Source organism: Erpetoichthys calabaricus, chromosome 7 (genome assembly GCF_900747795.2).
Source record: "Erpetoichthys calabaricus chromosome 7, fErpCal1.3, whole genome shotgun sequence".
NCBI classification, from domain to species: domain Eukaryota; kingdom Metazoa; phylum Chordata; class Cladistia; order Polypteriformes; family Polypteridae; genus Erpetoichthys; species Erpetoichthys calabaricus.
Window position 1 is genome coordinate 73,015,218 of NC_041400.2, and position 11,822 is coordinate 73,027,039.

Genomic DNA, 11,822 nt, shown 5'->3' on the forward strand with positions numbered 1-11,822 from the left:
GGCTTTTTAGAGGCCTCACTCCCTTGTTATTTTGTGGAGCCAGAATTACAACAATATGAAGCTATCAGTTGTCTGCTTAGAAAAGGCCTCATCTCGATAGCCCTAATCCCAGCTCCAGTGGCCTGCTTCAGGCTTTGCTAGCCAACAATGGATTAGCGCTTCTAAAGTAAACTTAAATGTTTCAAAATATAAATATAAAAGACCCACAAGAGGAAAGATGAACATTCATGTTTGGCTTGAATAAAAGGTGCATGCCAAGAATTGTTATAAAAATAAAATTTATTACAAAATCTTCAAAAATACAAAGAACAACTTTAATGAGTAAAAAAGGCAAAAGTTGTTGCTTAAAGACAAGCAAAAGAATCCCAGTACTAAATCCAAAAATCAGAATCCTTAAGACAGTAAAAAAGAAAATTACATGAAAATCAGAAAATCCAATAGCAAAAAACACAAAACTTACTAAACTCCACTTTTTTCAAATGATTCCCATTCCTAGGCCTTTGCAATCAGTTTAAACAGCTTGAAGGAAGGCCCAGGAATGCTGATGTCAGGGTCATCCCGTCTCTAGGGGCTTCACCCACAAAGAAAATGGAACAGAATTATATTTAAAAGAATTGTACACAGTTTTAAACATAACAGAAAATACATAAAAATAAAACACATAACTTGGGGAAAAAAACAACAACAACAACAATAAAATACATACATGTATGCAATACCGTAACACATATGTGTGCAGAAACTTAATTGCCTTTTGAAAATCCACATGAATTTTTGTAGCTGAAGTCCAAATCCTTGTCAAACTCTTCTTTTAGATTCTCAAGTTAACTTTCTAATGTTTTCTTGACACTGACCAGAACAGCAACTGACATGTCCTGCTTGTTGTTAGAACTTTCTTCTACCAACTAGGGATTGTATCCGCGATTGTCTCTAACTCTCAAATTCTGAAGTATTTTCATTGCCACTCATATGTAATACCAAATCATCTTTAACCAAAAATAGGTAAGCTTAACATAGCACAGGTATTCTGGCATTTTTTAATTAGCATTTGTTCCGACAAATCAGCCTTTGCTTGTTATAATTTTAACATATAACCAATATTCTGATTGAACATTCCAAAATCTTCTTAATAAAGCTGAGGGCCATGTTGTGCAGTTCCAATTCCGGCAGTTTTATACTTTGTTAGGAGAGCTCCAGGTTTAGGTGTCATCATTTTTTGTGTAATGTTTTTTTATATTTCTTCATGTTGAATTTATATAACATAGTAACATAGTACAAGTTCTTCCTTGTACAGTATATGCAACACACCGCCACTCTCCTGTACCACGATAATCAACATTGTGTTAAAATGCATAACTCAATTTTATTCAACATAAACAATCTTACGTAATGCACTCATTACCCATGAATAGTTAATCACATTCAACTCCCTCAAAATACTTATCTGCATCCAGAGATGCTACTATAATTCTTCTAGTTGCTCAGACTTTGATGATGTGACACCACAAGTAGGAATGTGATAGGCCACTATGACAAAGTAAGTAGGACCAGGAGATGAAATTGTAAACAATAGAATAGTTTGGGGTTGAAAGGCTAACTCATTGGGTGAGTAAACCCATTACATAACCAAAAATCAGAGTCTCAGAAAACTAGAAAGAAATTCAAAATACTGAAGAATCTATTCGTAAAACATATGCAGAAAGTATTGTTTTGAGCTCCACAGTCTTGGACAAAGCCTGAAGCATACCATGAAGATAATGTCATATACTGTGACATTCCAGAAGCAAAATATAGCAACTGACAAATGCACTTTGTGATGGGACTAGGAATGGTGCCACCAGTCAAAAACAAAATGGTGTCACAACAGATCAAAAACATAATGATAAACTACAAGTAATTAAAGAAAACAAAGAGAGCACATGACCCTAGACAGCGGATGGATGTGTGTTAGAGTAGCTCTCAAGGACCGCTCAATAAAGTAGAGTAGAGTATAGGGTGCCTTTTAAGATTTTATTATTCATTTTAAAGCACTGTATGGATCTGCTGCTTCATATATTGTTGAAACTCTTACGCTTTATTTATTATCACTCTCCGGTCCTTAGATCAGTTATTATTATGTATTCTATGGACACGTTGGAAGCTTAAGTGTGACTGTGGTTTTTAGCATTTGGAAAGCATTGTTTTACTGTTTATTTTGTTTTTAGTGTTAAGCATTTTGGTCAATTTGTAGTTATGTTAATAAATAAAGATGATTTGATTTGACTTGACTTGACTTATGCAGGATCAACTCACTACCTTATCAAACTCTTTTGGGGGGAACTCGTAATAATCTGTAAAGGGGGAACAAATAAAGATCACCAATGAGATTGGGGCTTTGCTGAATTCAGTAAGCTGCCATTAAAGAAAAAAATGAACACTGCTCGATGAATCAGTTCACAAGCCAATCCTCTAAACTAATAGATTTGGAGGACAACCATAGAAACAATATCCATTTCCTTGGTATTAAAGTCAATAAGAAAAAATTAGATTTCTTAAAGTTAAAAAAAATTGAAACTTTCCTGATAATTGAAAGATTTCACAGAATTTATACTCCTTATGGTCACCATTTCTGTTCAAGGTCTAATAGTTTAGGTTCTTATGCACACACATGATTTGATGGCTCTTTGTAAAGCTCTAAAACATGAGTATACCATCGGAAAGCCAGGGAGTTCATCTTTCTCTGACTCTAACCCCTCAATGGCACAAGAAGGAAACGATAGGAGTCCAGTTGAGGAAATGGCCTGCTCCACCTACATGGACGCAATATTTGAGAGCCTCAAAAAAAAAAACAAAAAAACAAACTTTGATCTTGTACTTTTAGGCCTTTTCATTCATTATGACTTATGATTGCAATTACACAATAGTCTGGTGTTTTTTAGTCATGCCTTAAAGTCAGTATTACCAATTGAACTCGGCACCTCTAGAGGACAGTCCTTGTTCTCTTTGCACTTGTTTTCTGGGATGCCAAGTGTTTCTGTGCTTTCTAATAGTTTTTATTTACTTATTCAGTTTGACTGCATTATCCATGATGCCATGTTATGTTGTACTTCCTATTTGCAGGTTTAGAAGGAGAAGGGGACAGGCTTAACACCTCTGTGCTATAAAAAGAGATTTTGTTCATTGTGCTTTCTATTGTGATGTTTTATTGGATGCATTAGGGTGGGAGAGGTGGACAGAAGGTGCACTGTTTTTTGGTTCTGTTTTACAGAAAAGTTTTTTGGGGCTGGGGCTGTTGGTGAGATTCTTCTGAGGAGTATGAGTATGGCTAGAGGAATGGTGAATGTGCAATGATGCAGTCATGTTATTTTTATTCCTACTTTTCCCAAGGACGTGCAAATGATATTAATGGGCAAATATAAACTGGCCCCAAAGTAAGGCAAGTGGGCCTTACAAAGTACTGGTGCCCCTTCTAGGGCTGTCCCCTTAATTGTGCCAAGTTCTGCTGGGACAGACTCTGACCTTCCATATCCTTGAACTGGATTAAGTGGGTTTGAGAATGTCTAAATTAGGAGCTGTCGTATGCCCAGTATACTTGTGGCTTCAGATTATGTAAATTGAGGAGTTTAGGTTCTAACCAGATCCATGTTACCCTAATGTTGGCTTGCTTGCATTAGTTGCCAGTGTATTATTGAATAAATATTAAGATTGTATATAATGCTAATAACTATGAATAAATACAAAGCATAAAATAAATATATCAATAAATACATGGCATGGAAAATTAATTGAAATTATAAATAAATACACAAGTCAACAATATAATGGTATGCTTCCAACATTTACAGATGGATCTAAAGATCTAATTTGTACCTAAAACCCCTGATGCAACAGCACAGGTTCAAGTTCTGTGTTCAAATGTGTGTTTTAATGTAATAAAATGTCTTTCAACAATTTCACAAGCACAATGCGGCACACTATTCTTCTTTTCCTCTAAGGAATCTAGCCATTAAAAAAGAACCTTGGCACAACCCTTCAAAACCACTGAGTCCTCAGCTTAACCTCAACGGGACCTAGCAACTGAGGAGACGTCTACTTGACTGGCACAGCCTTCCATCTATGTGGTCAACAGGTCCGGGTCCCTGCCGCTTCCATGGTTCACCGCAGAGCTCCTGATCCAGACCCAGGCTCAGGTCCTTCCCGTCCATAGACACAGAAAGGCTCCATTTCCACACCTCTGCCACCAGCTTCCTGGACTTAAATGGTGAGCAGACACATCTGCGCTCTCCCTCTCTCTCTCTCTCTCTCTCTCTCTCTCTCTCTGTCACTCCTACCTTCCCTCCATGTTTCTTTTTTTCTTCTCGTTCCTCCCCCATCGCAATTGTGCTTCTCCTTAAAAAATGGGGATGTGGCACAGGTGTGCAGCTCCTGGTATCAAGTACAGGCAGGGGCGGTTCTCCACCTGTGCACTTAACTGCAGGAATGCCCACGCCTGCATTGCACAAGGTAACTGCTCTCGCCATGCTACCACGCCCCATTTAATTATTTATTATTTATAAACAGCAACGGACCTAGCTTTACCACAAATGTTAGAGGTCAGACAAATGTTATTACGGCTGCAATATTAATAATAATAATAATTCTTTACATTTATATAGCGCTTTTAGGTAGTGTGTGTGTCATTTTTATGGTTTCTTGGGCTTGTGGGGCTGGATGGCAATGAAATACTTGACAGGCTGGCCAATTAACAGGCTGTTCATTTTCAAATTCCATTAAGTAAGGAGGAGGCAAAGGTGTTAATTAAAGATCATGCTTATGAACTTTGGCAGATGTTATGAGATACACAAATAAAGAACAGACATTTGTATGGAATCCAGAAAACTGTTAAAACATCTCGTAAGATAAGGAATTCCAGAAGGAAAACATCATAATAACTCAAATTAGAATTGGGCATACTGGTTTAAATACAACATTATTTAAAATGAGCAAACATATCAAGAAAATGTACAGTAGATGATATCGATTTCCAGTGACAGGTTTGGTGTACTATTGGAATGTAAAGCTCATGAAAAGAAGAGAAAGAAGACTACAGGAAATAAACATGACACTTTTGAGTATTGCTATTTTTGTATTTTTTCTAGTTTTTCTGGTTTATTTTGTTACTGTCATTGGATTTTGCTTACATATTGTAGATTTGGACTTGTTTTCACATGGATTGCTTGTTAGGCAACTCCTTCCGCCTATTTTTACCCTATTGAGTTTTTCCTTGTATTTTTCTATTTTTATGAATAAATCTTTTATTTATAAGCATCCTTTATTCACCCTTTTATGCACAAGCCGGGGGATTACAGTCACCCTCCCTCTGTGTTATATTTTGGCCCGGGGTCTTTCCCTGGCTTATGTGTATGTTCTCTTTTTTTGCCTTTTTCATTAATTTTTTAACTTTGAATTATTTAGTATGATTATTTCAGTTAATATTGTTTCACTCATTTATCATTTAGTCTGGAGTGGCAGAGAAGTACGTAAGAGTTGTACATGATATGTACGAGGGAAGTGTGACAGTGGTGAGGTCTGCGGTAGGAGTGACGAATGCATTCAAGGTGGAGGTGGGATTACATCAGGGATCAGCTCTGAGCCCTTTCTTTTTTGCAATGGTGATGGACAGGTTGACAGACGAAATTAGACAGGAGTCCCCATGGACTATGATGTTTTCTGATGACATTGTGATCTGTAGCGATAGTAGGGAGCAGGTTGAGGAGACCCTGCAGAGGTGGAGATATGCTCTAGAGAGGAGAGGAATGAAGGTCAGTAGGAACAAGACAGAATACATGTGTGTGAATGAGAGGGAGGTCAATGGAATGGTGAGGATGCAGGGTGTAGAGTTGGCGAAGGTGGATGAGTTTAAATACTTGGGATCAACAGTACAGAGTAATGGGGATTGTAAAAAAGAGAGTGCAGGCAGGGTGGAATGGGTGGAGAAGAGTGTCAGGAGTGATTTGTGATAGGCGGATATCAGCAAGAGTGAAAGGGAAGGTCTACAGGATGGTAGTGAGACCAGCTATGTTATATGGGTTGGAGATGGTGGCACTGACCAGAAAGCAGTAGACCGAGCAGGAGGCAGCAGAGTTAAAGATGCTAAGATTTGCACTAGGTGTGATGAGGATGGACAGGATTAGAAATGAGTACATTAGAGGGTCAGCTCAAGTTGGACAGTTGGGAGACAATGTCAGAGAGGCGAGATTGCATTGGTTTGGACATGTGCAGAGGAGAGATGCTGAGTATATTAGGAGAAGGATGCTAAGGATAGAGCTGCCAGGCAAGAGGAAAAGAGGAAGGCCTAAGCGAAGGTTTATGGATGTGGTGAGAGAGGACATGCAGGTGATGGGTGTAACAGAACAAGATGCAGAGGACAGAAAAATATGGAAGATGATGATCCGTTGTGGCAACCCCTAACAGGAGCAGCTGAAAGAAGAAGAAGATCCCCCAAAAAGCTGGTCACCTGTCCATCACAGTTGATGGACTGCCACCAGTCCTATAAAGACTGATGGGTATTGTTGATCAGCAGAATTTGCCAAAATGTTTTTGCAGTGAATATGTTGGGTTCTCCAGTGACCTTGTTTGAAAAATATTTTCCTGAAAATTTGCTTTGCAGCGGGCTTAGGTGAACAGTTTTTCCAACTGCCCCATGATGTTTTGCAAGGCCAGTGTGATATCACAAAGCTGTAGAAACCATGCAAAAAATGTTTATGTATACTTCCTGTAATGCCAGGCACACATGGTGCAATTTTTAGAAACAGTGAGCAAACAACTACTGACACTGCACAATAGTGTCGCCAGTGGTGTATGTGCTCAGACTGTGCAAACACGTTAAGTATGACTGACATGACACAACTTGGATACTTAGACTATATGTATACCTGGCTCTGATGGACAGATTTACCCATTCAAAAAACACTATGACCACAGGCTTCTCAAAATGTTAATAAAGAGATGTGCTTGTGCCCATTGCCGTACTGTCCTCTGACAGTATAACTGAACATGTTGATGGCTGAGGCACAGATAATACAATCTGTCTATTTTACAGAGAGAACTGGAGCTTTATAGTCTATATAATTTACCATTCTGTGTGTTTATTTCAGGTTCTACCAGTAATGGTTTCCTAAAATGCTTTTGTCATTGGCCATTTAGTTCTATGTGTGCTGCATTATGATATTTAGATTTCACAAAAATGTGAAAATGAGCATGATAACAGCAATACCAATGATTAATGATTGATGTATGAGGAAATTTTAGTGACATCAGAAAATTGGCTCATTGCTGATGGGGCCGTCACTGGGTTGCAGGCAAATAAAAAATGCTGATTTAGGAGCTGAGATGTGTTGAAACCACCCCCTGCCACTTGTCTACCAAAGTTTTTGACTGAACTAGGCGATATTTTTCCTGTCTAACTGCAATTACTGTATTTCAACAAGGGGAAACCTCACTCTTCCAGTCCCACTTCTCAAACCCGCTTTTAGACTTCGCTTGTTGTATGTGGGTAATGAGTGAAATTAAAAGAGTAGAAAAGCTTTAAATATTATAATTTCAGGGACAAATTAGCTAAGTATAATAAGAATATTACATGAACTGCCACTGGATACATAACACTGATCTCTGTGCCCTTGTAGCAGAGCACCGCCTACCTAATTATGTATCCAAATTAGCCATGTGCTCAGCAACAAATTCAAAACAACCCTTAAAGGAGCCCTCCCCTCATCAGGAAACACAGGATATGCTGTGAGGTAGTAAAATAAATACTGTAAATACTTATTATTTACAGGTGTTTATAAACATCTGCACAGATACATGGGAACAACAAAGACATTTTTGCTGCATCCAGAGCTGCAAATTCAAACAATGGTTTGAGCTAGTCCCATTCATGGCCAGCCAATGTGTGCCTCAAGAGTGGAACTCTGTGAGCACAATGATCTATATTTTTTTTTCATTGGCTATAGTTTGTTTGTAATATTCATTCTGTCTGCATCTTTTGTTTTTAGTGGCACAGTGGTTAGCCCTGCTGCCTCACAGCTAACATTACATATTTGGCCTCAATACTCAGTCCAGCATTGTTGGCAGACTATTCTCTAGCCCCTATTTCCTGCTTCCCCACTGACTTCAATGCATTTCACCAAGTTTGGCAAATATTGTTCACATTTCTGTGATTTCGGCAAAACGATCTTTGCAGCATTCACTCATCACTACAGATGGGTAATGCAGTCCCTTGCTATTCATTGAATATGGTTTAGTGGAGTGTTGGTGTAAGTACTGCTTTTGCTGCTATTGTTGGAATTTTTTTTTTGTTTTTTCAACATTTTTTGCTTCGGTTTAGTATTTTGTTTTGGGACTTATTTGTTGGCAACTCCTTTTGCCCCATATTCTGTTACAGTTGTGCTTGAAAGTTTGTGAACCCTTTAGAATTTTCTATATTTCTGCATAAATATGACCTAAAACATCGTCAGATTTTCACTCAAATCCTAAAAGTACATAAAGAGAAACCAGTTAAACAAATGAGACAAAAATATTATACTTGGTCATTTATTTATTAAGGAAAATGATCGAATATTACATATTTGTGAGTGGCAAAAGTATATAAACCTTTGCTTTCAGTATCTGTTGTGACCCCCCTTGGCAGCAATAACTGCAACTAAACGTTTCCGGTAACTGTTGATCAGTCCTGCACACTGGCTTGGAGGAATTTTAGCCCATTCCTCCGTACAGAACAGCTTCAACTCTGGGATGTTGGTGGGTTTCCTCACATTAACTGCTCACTTCAGGTCCTTCAACAACATTTCGATTGGATTAAGGTCAGGATTTTGACTTGGCCATTCCAAAACATTAACTTTATTCTTCTTTAACCATTCTTTGGTAGAACGACTTGTGTGCTTAGAGTTGTTGTCTTGCTGCATGATCCACCTTCTCTTGAGATTCAGTTTCATGGACAGATGTCCTGACATTTTCCTTTAGAATTCTCCGATATAATTCAGAATTCATTGTTCCATCAATGAAGGCAAGCCGTCCTGGCCCAGATGCAGTAAAACAGGCCCAAACCATGATACTACCACCACCACCACGTTTCACAGATGGGATAAGGTTCTTATGCTGGAATGCAGTGTTTTCCTTTCTGGTTTGTCCACGTGATCTTTAGCAAACTGCAGATGAGCAGCAATGTTTTTTTTTTTTTTGGGAGAGCAGTGGCTTTCTTCTTGCAACCCCTGCCATGCACACCATTGTTGTTCAGTGTTCTCCTGATGGTGGACTCATGAACATGAACGTTGGCCAATGTGAGAGAGGACTTCAGTTGCTTAGAAGTTACCCTGGGGTCCTTTGTGACTTCGCCGACTATTACACTTCTTGCTCTCTGGAGTGATCTTTGTTGGTTGACCACTCCTGGGGAGGGTAACAGTGGTCTTGAATTTCTTCCATCTGTACACAATCTATCTGACTGTGGATTGGTGGAGTCCAAACTCTTTAGAGATGGTTTTTGTAACCTTTCCAGCCTGATGAGCATCAACAACTCTTTTTCTGACGTCCTCAGAAATCTCCTTTGTTCGTGCCATGATACACTTCCACAAACGTGTTGTGAAGAGCAGACTTTCATAGATCCCTGTTCTTTAAATAACACAGGGTGCCCACTCACACCTGATTGTCATCCCATTGATTGAAAACACCTGGCTCTAATTTCACCTTCAAACTAACTGCTAATCCTAGAGGTTCACATACTTTTGCCACTCACAAATATGTAATATTCGATCATTTTCCTCAATAAATAAATGACCAAGTATAATATTTTTGTCTCATTTGTTTAACTGGTTTCTCTTTATCTACTTTTAGGACTTGAGTGAAAACTCTGATGATGTTTTAGGTCATATTTATGCAGAAATATAGAAAATTCTAAAGGGTTCACAAACTTTCAAGCACAACTGTATGGTCTGTTATATGTTCACTTTTGTGAATAAATCTTCAATTTTGTAAAGATTTTTGCGTACTTATTTCTATTCCCAGCCAGAGTTTTTTTTTTTTTTGTGTTTGCCCTGGAGGGACATACAGTACTTTGATCTTTTTGAGTCTCTTTGTTATTATTTGTTCTTTAAAAGCCTGTTCTCCATTTTGGGGCCTAGTCTGGCCTAAAGCCTCCAAGTTGGCTAGAGTCAGGTTTGCCTGGGTGAGGCCTATATTGGGGCTAGCCAGTCAGGTTTCTGGTCTGTTTTTTATGGGTCTTTTTGAAGGCCTCTCCCATTTTTGTTATTTTGTGATGCCAAAGTTACAACACTATGGGGCTTTTGCTATGTGGCCCATTTCTTGTGATTTTGAACTTTAGAAACCTGTTCTTCTGTTTGCGGCATGCCCAGGCCTAAGGTGTCCCAATTAACTGGAGTCAGGCTTGCCTTGATGTGATACAGGCTGGCACTGCCACCTGAACCCGACACAGACAAGTGTGGGACACAAGTTGAAGGCAGACACGCTTTCTATTTTCTTTTTCCTCATGGGAAACACCTTCCCCGTTTCCCACAGGCACAACACAGTCCAAAGCACAGCATTCAAACAATACTCTTCCTCTTTGTTTTCTTCTTTCTCCTCATCTCCTCGGGTCAAACTTTGTCACTCCTCCTCCCGACTATGGCTCCCCAAGTAGTGGCTGCTGGCTCCTTTTATAACTCACCCTGAAGTGCTCCAGGTGCTTGCTTTCTCGTTTCCAGCAGCGCTTCCGGGTGTGGTGGAAGAACTGCCCAGGAGGGCACAGCAGCTTCTGCTGCACCACCCCCTGGCTGTGCCTGCGGATCGCAACAGGGCTGCACCACACTCCAACTCCCATGAAGCCCTGTGGGTGTCCGAGGCTTTATTGCAACCCAGGGGGGTTGCCATCTAGCTTCCCGGGAACCTCCCAGAGGAGGTAACGCTCTGGTCATGCTTGCTTCCCCGGTCCTCCTAGCGTGGAGGTGTCCCGGCTGGACAAGGACTCTGGCTGCACGCTACACTGTTTAGGACAGGCCAGTCAGAATTGAATATGTGAGTTCCAAAATCTGCTAATTACACCTTTTGGTAAAATTTAGTGAACACGTGATTGTGACTTTTCATGCAGTTGGTCATGCGCCGAAAATATGTTTGAGCTTCAAAACCTGCTAATTGCAACAGTGTAGCGCTATAGTTTTAGGGATTTAGTTTCAAAATCTGCTTATGTACCCAGATTTTCCTATTTATCTCCAAAATTTGTCTTTTGTACTTAGCTGATTTTGGAATTGAGCTCTTCAATTATGACCTGTTTTTGTTGGTCTTTTTTGTAGGTTTCAACTGTTTTTTGCTACTTTTGTGCCAGAAATATAACTAGATTTTAAACTAGTGTTTTCCATTTTTGAGTACATTAGCATTATTAATTAATGGAATTGTGTTAATGAATTAATATTAGTAATAATATAAAGAAATTCTTCTTACTGAATACATCCATCCATTTTCCAACCCGCTGAATCCGAACACAGGGTCACGGGGGTCTGCTGGAGCCAATCCCAGCCAACACAGGGCACAAGGCAGGAACCAATCCCGGGCAGGGTGCCAACCCACCGCAGTTACTGAATACATCCAATAGAAAAATAAGTAAGTAAAAATAGACATATTTATAAAAGCAAGTAAACCACGAGGGTTAGTAGCTTATTCAGAAGTGTGAATGTAGTAAGATGGTAAATATTTGTGCACCAACAATCATGGAGCCAATCATCAGGACAAAGTGTAAGCAGAGCTCTACTATCTAACAGTAACCTGACCTATTTGGTCTCAGTCACACAAGTCACTGTTCTGCACAGGCTCCTCATGAC